Here is a 14,392-nt window from a genome sequence, read left to right as displayed (position 1 = left end):
ACCTACCGAGTTGCTAAATTGGCTTTGCATAATCCTCCTAAACTCCACGCTATTAGTCCCACGGGGTAGCAGTGGCTTTATTCAAGGCCGTTTATGAGCCATAAATCTATGTAGGGCAGTAGAACCACAGACAGGTGCCTCCCTTATGACCCGCTGATAAGTACGGCGCAGTCGTTAATCATTTACGCCGCTCCTTGACCAACCAGGATACAGTTGTTGTCGATCAGACCAATAGGGCCTACCAATTAACTTCTGCTCTCCCCCCTTTGCAACGCACGGTGAAAAATCAGATTGGAAAATGTCACGTCGCGCAGATAAGCCGAAGACTCGACTCGCAGACCTATTTCCAGTCGGCGGTAATTACAAGGCGATGATTTTGGAATTGTAAAGGATTTGTCACGTCCGAGCAAATGGCGGCGAGCGTTCATTGCGTACGTTGATAAGACGTGGCACCCGTAAGCCAGTGACAAGAGTCGCTAGCGATTATGTGAAAAGGCAGCAACGCTGTACAACCGTCGTCTCAGCAATTCCGCGATACGGCTTGCATATGAACTAGGAATAAATCCCCCCCCCCCCTCATCTTTTTGACGGCAGCTATTCAGATGCTTAGCCCCCTCGCACCGCGCCGCCTGCCAGAATCAATTGCGCTGGCGACCATTGCTAAGCATGAATTTTTATCTCCCAGCTGGAAAACAAGGGAAGCGGTGCGTGGAAGAGATGCCGGCCATCAATCACATGATTAATTCTCTCTCGATGCTTTTGAAAGAGAACTTGGCATTCATCTAAAGACCTTGAACGGTGATGTGCTAACCTCCCCGACGCTCAATCTTTAACCTTTTCACTGGTACCCTAGAAAAGCGACTAAGGACCTACTTCGAGTTATTGGTTGAAGAACGTTTCAGCCCACGACCCTGTCGAGTGTAATCAGCGCATAATAAATGTTTGCCCTTTACACCGTATAACTGTGATTACGATGCTTCCGCAATGCCCAAACATGCTGTTATTGCCGATGTTGATGGCCTTTTGTTGTCATCCCGCAGCTTGTGAACTCCTGGAAAGTCTGCCTGAGTGCTGAAAGGTAAGCATTGTTTTTTCTTAGTGTGCTGACACAATCGAAAGCTGCGCCTGTGGTCGGAGTTGCACAACTTTGGATTCACACTGACCTGGCCAATTGCACCCACGCAAATGTAGGAAAATGTAGGGTTGTGGAGATGCTAATGTTCCCCTAGATTTGTTTGCCTTGAAGCTCTATGGACTTGGCTTGCACAGTACTAAATACTGGTACGAAATACAACTCACAGTTGAAATTTAATATATGACTTAAACAAATATAAACACTTGACAGTATAGCGAAGCACCGAAATGTTCAACTAAACCATGTGATGGCATCAAAGTGCTAGCTTAATGCTAACAGTATCGTTTTAGTATCGGTGTACTTTATGTATCAAAATAGGGTGTGATTTGTGAGGTATAAATATTGATTAAAAAGCTTAGTAATAGCGTTGATTAAATTGTTAGATTTTTTTTCTGATAGTTTGCAGTCAATTGAATCTAAGTCTTATTTTAGTTTTAGTACAGAAAATCCTACTAAATTCTCTCACAAGAAAATAATAGCCGCACTATTCTTGTATGTGGTTTACATGTAAAGACCAAGAATATTTGCAATGCTGAGAAAGGTCCAAACTTTTGCGATGGCTGCGAGTGTTTTTTGACAGTTTGTGAGATGAACCATCAAATCAGTGGAGCGACGTTTTCCGCCCGGTAACACAAAAACAAAAAGGCGCTGAATGCAAACAGACTGCTATTTCTCAGCCTGTCTGTTTCCCTCTGCTTCAGTGAAATTCAATCCACATTTGTACACTGTCTGGGGATTGCTATGATATGCTATCGCTAGCGACTCATGTCTGTATTTGTTGTAATGTTCATTTAAATGCCCATTTGTGGCTAACGTCGTGGATTTGAGTTTGTAACAGTGAGGGAATAATTAGGGCAAGGCCTTGGGACATGACGTAGTGTGTTAGTCAGCCGTGCTTTCATTTTTTTAAAGTCACTCACTTCATTGTTGTTGCAAAGGAAGTTGAAAGTTACAAAAAAATGGAATAAAATCTACCGTATTTTCCGCACTATAAGGCGCACCTAAAAACCTCAAATTTTCTCAAAAGCCGACAGTGCGCCTTATAATCAGGTGCGCCTTATATATGGACCAATATTGAGCCACTACAGCAGGCGTGTCCAAAGTCCGGCCCGCGGGCCAAATGTATATATCTTATATATGGACAAAGTTTTAAAATGGGCCATTCATTGAAGATGCGCCTTACAATCCGGTGCGCCTTATGTATGGACAAAGTTTTCAAATGGGCCATTCATTGAAGGTGCGCCTTATAATGTAGTGCGCCTTATAGTGCAGAAAATACAGTAGCTTTGATCATTGACCTTAGACAACCACCATGTCTGGAGCCTTTTATGATATGTTGTGATTTACCAACTGGTCATAAAGTCTTAAATTGATTATTTTGCTCACCACTGGTCTTGGCTGGAGTCAATTGTTGCTATGTGACTCTAAAAAAAAAAAAGAATTGTTGCAGCAACCTGAGGGTGGATGAAAGTGTCTTTGAGGATTGGTCGCCTACGTGAGGAGCAAATTGTGGCCTTTGCCGCGCTTCCTCCATTTCCAGCCGCCACTCTCCGCTATCTCTCGTTGACCGGCTCTGCCGTTTCCTCTGTTGCTGCCAATCTTTGCTGCACAGCCCACAGTTTTTTTTTTTCTTCCCCCAACCCCCCCGTCATACACACGCGCCTGTGCTCACCTGTATGCTCATTTAAGCCTGGGAATGGCTAATGGTGGCTACTGTCGGCTCACGTCAAGTTGACTGCGTGCGCTCGGCATGACGGGGCTCAGGTGTGCGCCCAGAGCCGTTCTTCGGGGGAACTTCAGTCTCACCACATGGCACCTCGGCAGCACAGCTCCCGTGCTTCTGTTCAGGCGTCACGCATAGTTAGCGTGAGGGAAACAAGAGGAAAATGCTCTAGGACTAAACCCTGAACTTTTTCTTTCAGGGTTAGGCGGGTGTCGGTCGGGCTATCACTGTAAAAAAAAGTATTTGCGATATTGCGTTTTATTTACAATACGTCCAATTTCTGTTTTAATTGGAAGGGCTTGCCAGCCAACACTCAGAGCGAACACGCCCGGGGTATGTCCACGTTGTTTTGTAATCTGAATTTTAATGCAGGAAAGCTGTCAGGTCTACAAGCAGATAGATTTTGTGCCATTTGCTCCATGCAACGCGAGTTGGCTTTGTTTTGATGTTCCATATTGCGCACAAATGGCAATTTAACTGCCTCCTGCTCGAGTTAATTTACCTACTGAACAACACAGCAATTTTTTAGATTTCTGAGTATGCTGAGAATCAAATATCGAATCCTTTCGTTGCACCAAATTGCACAGTTCGATGAGTTTAATTTTGCTGAATAAGACATAAAATAGTGGTTGGACAGAATACGCGGTTCTTTTCCGGGACCCAAACTTCCTAAACTTACTTAAAATGAAACATCAATAAAAAGCTAGTAGTATATTAGCAAACAAACAAACACACAAACAAACGAACAATAAATAAATAAATAAATGAATAAAAGCTAATTGTACATTAGCCAATAAATAAAGGATAATTAAAGATTCTCAAATAAAATGTAATATATATATATTTTATTAGTTATATATTATACATATATATCACTAGTTATATCAAATAAATGATATATAAGTTATATAAAATAAATTATATATAATATGTAATATAATATATGATTCTTACAATTAATTTATGGGGGGAGCGACCATTATATTCAGTAGAGTATTTCCGACGCTCCACTGGCGACGACACGTCATTAGTACAAGAGGACAAACGCGACCCTGTCGCTTGTCACTGGATGACGTGAGAAGAGTCTGTCTTATTCTCTTCCCAGCAACTGGAAAGGAGAAGGCGACGAGGCCACAGCTGGACGAGCCGTCAAGGCTCTCCGCCACTGACAGTATTTTGGCAAGCGCTCCTGCTTTCATGACATGAAGCTCGGTAATAATCGCTCCCGGGGGGGTCGTCAACAATGTCTTCGTCACCAAGTGACAACGTGACGGAGGTTTCCGTTGGTTTCTGTCTGATGGCTGATTCAGTCCTAAACCAACCATAGTAGCCCGTTCTGGACTTTGGTGACTAAGGTCTCTTAAAATGTCCACCGCAAGCTTTGCTCTCGACTCGATTGTTATCTTAATCCACCCACCGTGCTCTCCTGTAGTTCTCAACACGATACCTGATTATTATATTTTTTCTTTTTAGAAAATGAATCTTATCAGTTGCCCCATCGCAGGCTAAATCTCCTTCCAAAGCATGCAGTCTTTCTCCTCTTGCCTTGATCCCCTTTTCAAAAGGCCAGTAATTAAAAGTCGTCTTAAAGTCGACTTGCTACAGCTCGGCCCAAAACCTCGGCCGGGTTATCGGCGTTTCAAGCAATCTCTCCTGCAACTTCCCCTCGAGCGGCGGGAAGCTTGATGCATTTCTACGCATCTCGAGGTGAAGGCAAAGCTCGACCCTGGCGGACAAAAGAGCTTTGGCAAGGCTCAACTATAATGCCAAACAGTGGTTGAGTTCTCAATCCTGCACATAAAAGAAACAGAAAGAAAGCTCACCTCAGATATTCTGTATGTGAGATCTATAAATATTGATTGCAATCATTAGTAATAGACTGAAAACAACTTAAAGTATGATTGGTGTTTTTTCGTCAAATTGACCCAATAACATGATTTCAGTTCTTAGAGAATGAACATATGCCGAATTAAACTCAATTTGCTTTCTAATCAAAATGAAACAGCAAGTCGAAAATTGTGATCAATAAAATTCCACCCCAGTAGGGGGCAGTAATTAACTTCACAAGCCAATTAAGTTGTTTCCATGTAATCTGAAAATGCAAACACCTGATTAAGCCACGAGGCGCTAGCTAGCTACATACATCTAATTTGGTCCCAAACGATAGCAAATCCAATGTTTGCTAACGGACTTCGCAAATATGGCCGACCACACGCTTCAACATAATTTGCCGTGATGGAAGAGCAAGGCACTCGTTTTTTGTGACCCGCAAAACATGTCGAGTTGAGTCGCATGGCGCAGCGCGCCGGGCGGTGACACAAAACTAATGCCGTGTCACACGGGCTGTCAGCAGATTAGCCGGTGGATTACACCCCGGCCATTAGATGTGCACACAGTGACAAGGCCACAAACACGGAATTGATTCGCTGCCATTTTAGGGAAATTCGAAGTGTGTTATTCATGTTCAGTCAACGCCATCATTTTGTTTTGGTTAGCAACATTTCAGGCATTCCCGCGTCACAAAGATAGAATGCTAGATATTCATTGCTTTCTTTTCGCAGTTTAGAAATGTTCGTACTGGCTAATTAAAGCCTTTGTTTAGCCAGCGCCATCTTTTCTTTGTGCGATAGCTTAAGACCAAATCGTAGATTCAATTGAAATAAACAGAATAACACAGGGGTGTCAAACTCATTTTTTTCGCGGGCCACGTTGTAGTCATAGCTTCTTTCGGAGGGCCATGATGACTGTCAACCCAAATAAATGTATGAGCACCTCATATTATATACAGTAAAAGCTACAAAACAAACTGACAAATAACTCGTTTTCAAATCAGACGAGTAAAAACTGGTCAAATATTTTAAAAGAAAAAAGATATTATTAAAAGTGAAGACAATTTGCAATTCTAGTAATGACACACAAATTTGATGCACAATTTGTCTTTGCGGGCCACATAAAATGATGTGGCGGGCCGTATCTGGCCCCCAGGCCTTGAGTTTGACACCTGTGCAATAACTTATGGAGGTCCTAGCTTAAGGACATATTTCCAATACGGAGCCGGGCGACAATGGCGCTTCTGGAGGCTTCCAAGTGGAGTCGTCCCTCCTCAGTCAGGGTTTTATTTTGACGATAATCGCTGCGGCCGCCCCTGCCGCGGAACCACTTTGCAACATGTAATGCCGCATAATTGCCTTCTTGATTCGCCTGGTGGGGGCTTCATTCGGAGATGCTCTTTTGCCGCGCGGGAGTGGAGTGGAGGGTGTCAAGTTAACCGTGGCTAAATGGACATGCTGATATCCATTCAGACTGAGAATTGTGTTTAAAAGAGCCGAGATGTGTTCATACAGAGGGGGAGAATAAACGGGGGCTTTGTGATTATTCTCCACATCTGCAAAGGGGGGGTGCACCTGAACTCAGTGGTGCTGTGAAGGAGATGGACAACTTAGCGTACGAAACCTCACAGGATAGTTCCATTTGTTGAGATACACAAAGCAAGATTGGTAACGGAAAAAGAAAGAATGAGAGACCCTCTCGCGCTTTGATTGGTTGATTGCTAACAAACCATAAAAGCTAATTCCACACCAGCTAAGTCGCGCGGGAGCCGTTCCACCGTTCTCAACTGCCTCCCGCGCAAATGCAAGTCGAGGGGCTGCTTTAGATTCGCCGGAAAGTGGGGGAGGTGGAAAGGGGGAGCAAACTAATTTGCCTTTGCCGCTTTTACGAGCATTTAATTTGAAACAATTAAGATATTACGGCACCGCAGATTCACAACACTAGAGTGACAGCTGGGAGCCATCCCATAAACCTCAGAGCTGGCGAACGAGGCACCTTGTTTTCGCAAACACGTCATTCAAATTCTTTAGTCAGTTACCCGTTCGCTTCCAGATGGATTCAGTTGATATCTCCATTTTAATTAGAAAGTGGGAAGCAACAAACAAAAGCTCTTAATCTAGATATTAATAAATTAGAAATTAAATCCAGCGCTCTGTCCTTAAATCTGAACAATGATCGCTAAGATTCTGGCACTGAACTTCAAATTGAGTGGGAACTACTCCTAACTACAAACAATAACACAACTTTCGACCCAAGTATTATAATAAATAAATAAATAATTAAATATTGGGACCTAACTAGCTGCCGCTATCAAATAGTTATTTTAATTATTATTATGATAGAAAGTATTATTATATATTATATTTTATTACACATATACATATATTATTATTTTCTAAATATTATTATTATTTAATATTATTATTATTTAATTATTCCATCGATTAATCAATTAATAAAATACAATTTTATTTGAATGAAGATCTATTTGTTTATTAAGCAATTATTTTTATTTGTTATTAGTTAGTGAGATTTAAAAAATAAAAACGACCAAACAACAGTTAAGCAATATCACACAAGAGGAAATTGGCAGCCATTGTTTACCAAAGTCAGAGCTGATGTTTGCTAATAAATTATTTTGGTGCAGTCTTAAGTTAAACAACGGTTCTAAACGATTACTTGATTGCAATTAATTTGATCATCGATTTGTTGTCGATTAATCGATTAATATTTACACCTCTAGCAGTAACCCCAAACATAATTCCAACCCATATACCACTCCCCCCCTATTTTTAAGCAACTGGAATGGAGTAACTGCGAACCACCAAGTCCATCTCAGCACGCTTGACCCCAACTTCAGGTTGCAGCTCAAAACCCCAAATAGAAATTGCGTAGGAGGAGAAGCGGGAGAACTTTTTCACACCATAAATTTGAATTTAAGATAGCCTTGTCAGCACTCGGCCATCGAGTCAACATCTCCCTACCTTCACCGATGGCGTCGAAGGGCAAAATTGATGAAGGTGCACTTGTGAAAATGTCAGTTGGGAGGGGCGGAGGTGGTATGGGAGTAGGGTGGGCGGTGGAAGACCACTGGCCCGAACGAGAGAAAGCGGTGTGTGTGCATTGGCGGGCAACGCTTGACAGATAGCGGCAGTGGCGCAAGCTCCTTTTCATGAACACTGAACTGTAAAATGGAGGCGCCGCCGCAAACAACAGCCCGTGATAAATCGCCCGCAGGGAGGGGGGGGGGGCTTGGTCGGGCAGCGTGGACGGGTCTCGTAAATGCCCGGCAAATGATGAAGATCGAATGATATGAAGTCTGTTTTGGGAAAACTTTTGGGAAAACACACTGGTTGTCATTTGGTGGTGTATACTTAATGCTAATTAGCTACGCATGCTAATCGACCCCACCTTTACAGTCGCAGCTCCCGAAAAATGTTGTTTTAATTCGTAGCCGTTTTCTACAAGTACGCTTTTCTCATTGTCGCTTTTTATATCCAGCAATCTCAAATGATCCTTCACCCCAAGAGAGGGAATTTTAGTGAGTTATGATCAGATAGTAAAGCCAACTGGCACGGGGCCAAACCGTAAACCACCTCTTGGCTATCACGTACATAATAACACTAATCCATCTTTACAATCACTTCCATCATAAAATGGCACATTCTCTTCAGTGCCACGACTCCCGAGACCTCAAATTATGGCGAAGCTTTAATTGCGGCAGAAAGTGAGCCCGCATGCTCAGCCGTCCATCACCTTTGACAGATTCCGAGATGAGAATTTGTCTCAGCCAAGGACCGCAGAGTTGTGCTGTTTTTTTATTTTATTTTTATCATTATTATTTTGGCGCCAGCTGAGACATCCTCTCGCTGTTCAGGACCCTGCACTGTTTTCCGCCTGCTCTTGACTTGCTTGGCTCGCAACCATAAACAAGTCAATCTCCAGCCGCGGTCTCGACATTGCGGGATTAGATTTATCCATTTAGGAACGATTGTTATCGCGAGGCAGAGCGAGTTTGGCTCGATGGAGAAATTAATTTTACGATGGCTGGTTTACTTGATCACGATTGCGCGTATGGCGGGGGAGGGGTGGGGTCGGGTGACAACAGTTCTGACAATTTATCCCTGACGTCGCCATTTTTTTCGTTTCTGCTTTATTAATTCTTGACTTTTGCTTTGTCTTGACCCTTCAAAGTCGTCATTGTGACTTGGTTGCATGCTTTTTCAACAACTTTCCAGCTTTGTCAAAATTCATTCCAACACGTTTTTGTTTGTTTTCTTTGACCCATGCTCCAGCCCTGCACTCACACAGACTACAAAGTAGTGTATTATCCCTAGTGGGTCTCAAAAGTACACATGACTCATGACCAAGCTTAATATGTTTGCATTATGAGGCATATCTGCAGTCCAGCAAGTTCTCAAAACTCACAATAGCTCCAGGAAGTGGTGTTTGCACAACTCGGAGAACTTTATTTCAACTAAGTTCAAGCCACATTCACCCCCTGAAGCCAGTTTCACTTGAGTGCAAGGGTAGGACTTTTTTTTTTTTTTTTACATTACGAGAGCAAAATCACCTGTTCAGAATTCACGTAATTGCTTTTATGTGAAACCTATCCTCAGGTTTTCACTGGGAATTTTTTTATTTTGTGTTCTGATGCCACAAGATGGCGCCAATCCTATAAAAGTATGAATTGGTGCCAAGGAAGTATCATGTTTCAACTAAGAGACTTAATATGTTGATTGTTAGAGGAAGTTATGGAGTCTTTGGATTTTTTTTTCCCCCCCACAAAATCAAATGATCTTAATTTTAATGATGACATTGTAAGAAATTTAAAATGATTATATGATTTTTGGATCTCATTTTGGGCTCCTTTTAAGTTTAAAGTGCTAATATAGGCAATTATAAAAAGAATTTAAGCGGCGGAGATTCGATTACCAGCTATTTTGGACTCAGTGGTATAGGTTTTACTGTATCCTCTATTAACAATCTCATTACACGATGCAGGTGCTCCCACTCCCGCCATCTTTGTAGCTTTCATAGCTGTCGCCCCCTATTGGCTGCAGGGGGGAAGTTAGGATGAAATGCACTTTGAAAAGTGACAAACTTTGCACCATTGAACAGGATTCTCTTCATCTTCTTCTTTTTTCCATTTACTCTGTGTGCTCCTCATATCCCGTCGCATTCTTTTACCAAGGAACAAAATGGGGCTTTAGAAGAGTGCATTCCTATGGGAGAGGGGGGGGGGCATCATGAGTCTATTTTCACGCATGCACACACACCTCCATATCACTCCACAGTGAGAGCAAGAGAGAGAGAGGGAGGGAGGGAGAGCTGGAGAGGGAGGCAGCGTGACGTGCAAGCAGTACTTTCGCAAGCCACAGTCTCGCCACGTTCACGCCAATGGAGAGCGGGACGTAGACGGAACCCACAAACCCCGAGATTATTCCCACTCTAAATAACACGAGACGAAGAGAAGGAGGAGGAGGAGGAAGAATAGCGGATTTGGGTTTTCTTTCCACGCTTCCCGCACGTTGTTGTTGTGTCTCCTACTGGACTGTCGTTGCTGGATTTTAAAAAGCATAACAAAAAAACAATAACAACAAAAAACAGTTTGCTGAAGACGTACAAGACGAGTTTGAAAGTGATTGCAAAAATGCTGATAAGGTAAGAAGAGTGCTTGCGCGTGTGTGTCTGTGCGTGCGTGTGTGCGAGACAGCTGCGCTGCCGCAGTGATTTCAGGTGCGCTCAGCTGTCACCCGCAAAACATGCTTTGACTGACTGGCCCGCTGATGCATTTAGGGGCACCCCGTTTTTTTTCCTAATAGTCCCCCGCTTGCAATTTTCATTGCTGCTTTTTTTTTTTTTATTTGATTTATTTCTCCAAAAGTATCCAAAAGGAAACAATGTCATTCATTCCACTTGGAAATTTGTGAGATTGTTTTTCTTGTTGACGCTATCTACGCAATCACATTTGTGTTTATTGACCTTTCGATATTCCGAAATGAATCATTTACAAGTTCATGGTCACGCATTTAAAGGTGAACTTTGAGTGCAAGTTGCAAGTGCGCTCTTAGAAATCGAAGATATGTGCCAAAACGATCCTTTCAAACTGCTTTTAAAAATGTCTTATAAAAAGCCGTGCGTTGAAGTCCCCAATTATTTATTGTTATCGAGCGCAACTCGTAGCTGGAGGTCAAATGCCAACTCATAACGACTATTTTTGACAACTTTGCAATTCTCCTGAGATGTATGCGTTATTCTTAGCGTGCTATTTTAGGTTTGTCATCATTTCAAATTGACTTTAGTGGCAGCGGTCCCGAGCCAAAAGTGAGCTGTGCACTTTCGGGGCCACTAGGGGGCACTTCTTAGACGTTTGTGTTTAAGCCCAAAAAATTGTATGACGTGAACCCCCCCCCCCCACCCCAAAAAAAGGAAAGAAAAGTGTTTTGAAGAGCTGGTGAGCTCATATGGTGTCTGGAGAAAATGAAGCAGGAATGTTGGAGCGAGGTTTTATGTCTTTCAGATGTTCTGTTTTTTAAATCTGCCGCCACACGTGGTTTATATGTTAAGCCCGCAGACGATGCAGCGGTTTCGGGAGGGGACGTGATCCTGCTAACCGCCAACATTTTTGTCACGTCGGTAAGGCACGTGATTTGTTGTCGTTAGTCACGGAAAAACAAATTCATGAATCATTCAAGACTTGGATGAGGAGCACTTTTGTGCAGCCCAGTGCAGAAAGTGAAGTCCTTAAAGAAGGAGCGCTTGGATGAGTTTGGTGGGGAAGAACTTGCCCTCAACCTTGGGCTGACCTCATAAACTGCCCAATGGGAAACGTGTATGTCTATTTTTCTTTAAAAAGACAATTGCTGATATCAGGCTTGCTTAATTTGTATTGAATTGCGGTCGATTTTATTTTATGTATGCACTTGCGTTTTTAGTGTATAACGATAACATTGGCGATGCATGATTTTGACAAGACTGCAATGATTTTTTTTATCTTTCTTTTGAGGAAAAATTGAGATATTTTGTGACAATGGGCGTCGTTATTTTAAACATAATTTTTCTTCATTATATTTTGTTTTATTTTATTTTATTTTATTAGGCATAATTTTAATTGTATATTTTTTTGTAGGCTTTTGTAACATCAGGTCTGTTTTTTTAATAATTTATATAATAATTAATTTTATTATTTCAGACAATGTGTTAAACCTTTGTATACATGCTGTTCATAAGACTGGAATCACCAAAAAAAAAAAAAAAAAATGAAATTGTGACAGTTTTTTATTTTGTCCGCTTATTTGATATAATTTCTTCTTCAATGTTCTTGAATACATTTACAATTCCGAAGTGCCATTTTTTTTTTTTTTTTAAATCGCCTCATGTTGGTTTGGGGTCAGCAAAATTCGTCCGCATCAAACTCATTCACCCAAACTTGTATGGCCCGATATCACTGAGCGCCGCAGAACGATCTTCAATTCTGGCTAGCTTGAGAGAAACCAAGGAATGACACATTAGTTATCAGGGAACGCTAGCATGCTAGCTTTTTCACATTTATTTATAAATCCTATCAAGTCGCCCTGGGGTTGGAGGAATCATCTTTGCGCCCAAACAAAATCACCTCAGCTGTCTGTCAGTTTGTCAAGCTTGTTGGACCACGTTAAATCATCATCTTGCTTCCCCGCATCTTACCAAATCTCCTCCCACTTTGTCACTGTGCTTGTGTCTCTTATATAATAATCTAAGGAATGGCAAATGAAACCCCAGAGCACCTTCAGTACTTTGGAAATCTGACAGAAGGTGCACATATTGAAGATCTCCAGCTTTGATGATGCAATGCTACAAGCTAATGCTACAAGCTAATGCTACTCAAATGAGCTCCATATAGTTCTACAAAAACTGCACATCCAGAACATCCAAGTTGAGTCCTCCGCTCGATTTTCGGCGCATTGTATGCCCGCGGACGCTTGCGAAACGGTTGCAAAATAAACTCGGCGGAATTCAGAACGACGTATTGTAAATTGTTCCCCATTCTTCTTCATTTGCTGCTCTAATTTTGCATTCCTGCATTGGCGCACTGTCAGGAGTCGATGTAAGCCAAGCATGTTCCCCCCTCCACTCAATCTGCAATTATAGAGCGCTGCTTTGAAGAAGCCAGGCGGAACTAAAATGACTTTTTGTGTCCGGTATAATAACTGCCATTTGGAAGCGGGCATGTGGCGGTGGCTGTGCTGGGAAGGGTTGAGGAGAAAGGAGCTGGAAAATGGCTGCGGTCACCTCTCTTTCTGACCTAAAGCCGCGACTCACCCAACAGAACACTATGTGGGCAAAAGTATCAGGACACTTGGGTGTTATACTTTTGGGAGATAAAAAGGAAATTTGGATTTTGGACAGGAACATGTGCAAATTTGCTATTCAAAAGGAATTGGAACAGACGAGTACCCACAAAAAAAACAATAATAATAGTTAAACCTAAAAAATTCTCCTCAAAGTGCTGAAAAATTGATACAGACATACCTGCGAGGTTACATACCACATATTTTTGTCATGGAAATTTAACATTTCAAGCTATCAAACTAAAAAATGTCAACAGGGTAGAATGACTATGAAAACATTCAAATCAACGTTGAATCAAAACAACCCAAAGAATCTAAAATTAATCGGAAATCACAACATACTCGGAACAATATCGTTCTGGTCCAGCGGTCCTGTCTACCTTGAAACCGGAACCCGGCTTATTTCATTTTCTGTATAATGCAGCCGAGGGCCTGAATTCATCCAAACAGGTCTCGAAGGCTTTGTTGCTCATTAGTTATTTCGACTCTGGCTTGGTTGGGGGGCCGAAGTCTGCTCCCTGGAATTTCATGCATGTATTTGGCAAGCCCGTGGTTGCCCCCCCCCCCCCCCTCCCGGGAGGTACTCCAGAAGCCCTTTCTGCGTGGGAAAGAAATGAGCAGCTAATAGACGTTAATGTGACTGGCACTGTTGAAACTTCCCAAGACCTGGAATCGGGAAACGAATCACTCCTCTGTATTGAGTCTAAAATGCCTTTTAAGCGGGAACGCCTGCGATATCGGGCCGGTTTGCCTTCTCCTGCTTCGCTTATATTTTAGGAGACGTTTCATCGGGTTGCATCACGCCGGGACAACAGCGGTTTCCATTTAGTGCCCGACCCAACGCCCACCGAATTTATAGTGTGCCAGTGTGTCATCTTTGGTTTCCAAAGGACACTCTCTTTCAATTATTTAGCTTTTTGCGCTGAACTATATTGGGAGCCTCGTATTCCTATAGCTGATGGTTAAAGATAGCGCCTCGTTTTTTTTAGACGCGCACTTGGGTTGCGCCTCGTTAAAACTCATGCCGAAAAATGATATCTTGTGAGGTCATGGAACGTAAACGTATAGTTGGCCTCGGTTCAATGGTATTCCGTACGGACTTTCCTACCACGCTGTCTTGTCTTTGCAAGTCTTCCCCTTAAGCGCCGATCCCGAAGACACATTCCGCGAGTGCCATGGTAACCGGACACCGGCACGTCCGACTAAAGGGAGAGTCTGTACGTGGGATTTGGAACGCGAGGTCGCTAAAGTTGTGCCGAGGCCTGAGGCAACAACTGACTTGGGGATAAATTTGCCGACTGACATCAAGAATGTGGGCGGACAGGCGTCACGTGCAAGTTGGGAAGGGATACGATCTTTTTTTAAAAAATT

General features: G+C 42.6%; 1 protein-coding gene across 31 annotated transcripts in view; it reads left to right on the top strand.

The window, feature by feature from the left end:
* Positions 1-14,392, top strand: part of LOC119128338 (receptor-type tyrosine-protein phosphatase delta-like) — a 198,862-nt gene that overhangs the window by 107,204 nt on the left and 77,266 nt on the right. For all 31 annotated transcript variants that reach the window (XM_037260618.1, XM_037260617.1, XM_037260615.1 and 28 more), the window contains exon 9: positions 1,041-1,078. The gene's annotated coding sequence lies outside the window, so the exon portion shown is untranslated. The remainder of the gene's footprint in view (positions 1-1,040; positions 1,079-14,392) is intronic.

Source organism: Syngnathus acus, chromosome 10 (assembly GCF_901709675.1).
Source record: "Syngnathus acus chromosome 10, fSynAcu1.2, whole genome shotgun sequence".
NCBI classification, from domain to species: Eukaryota; Metazoa; Chordata; class Actinopteri; order Syngnathiformes; family Syngnathidae; genus Syngnathus; species Syngnathus acus.
Note: the sequence above shows the minus strand (reverse complement) of the source record. Positions and strands in the feature narration are given on the sequence as shown.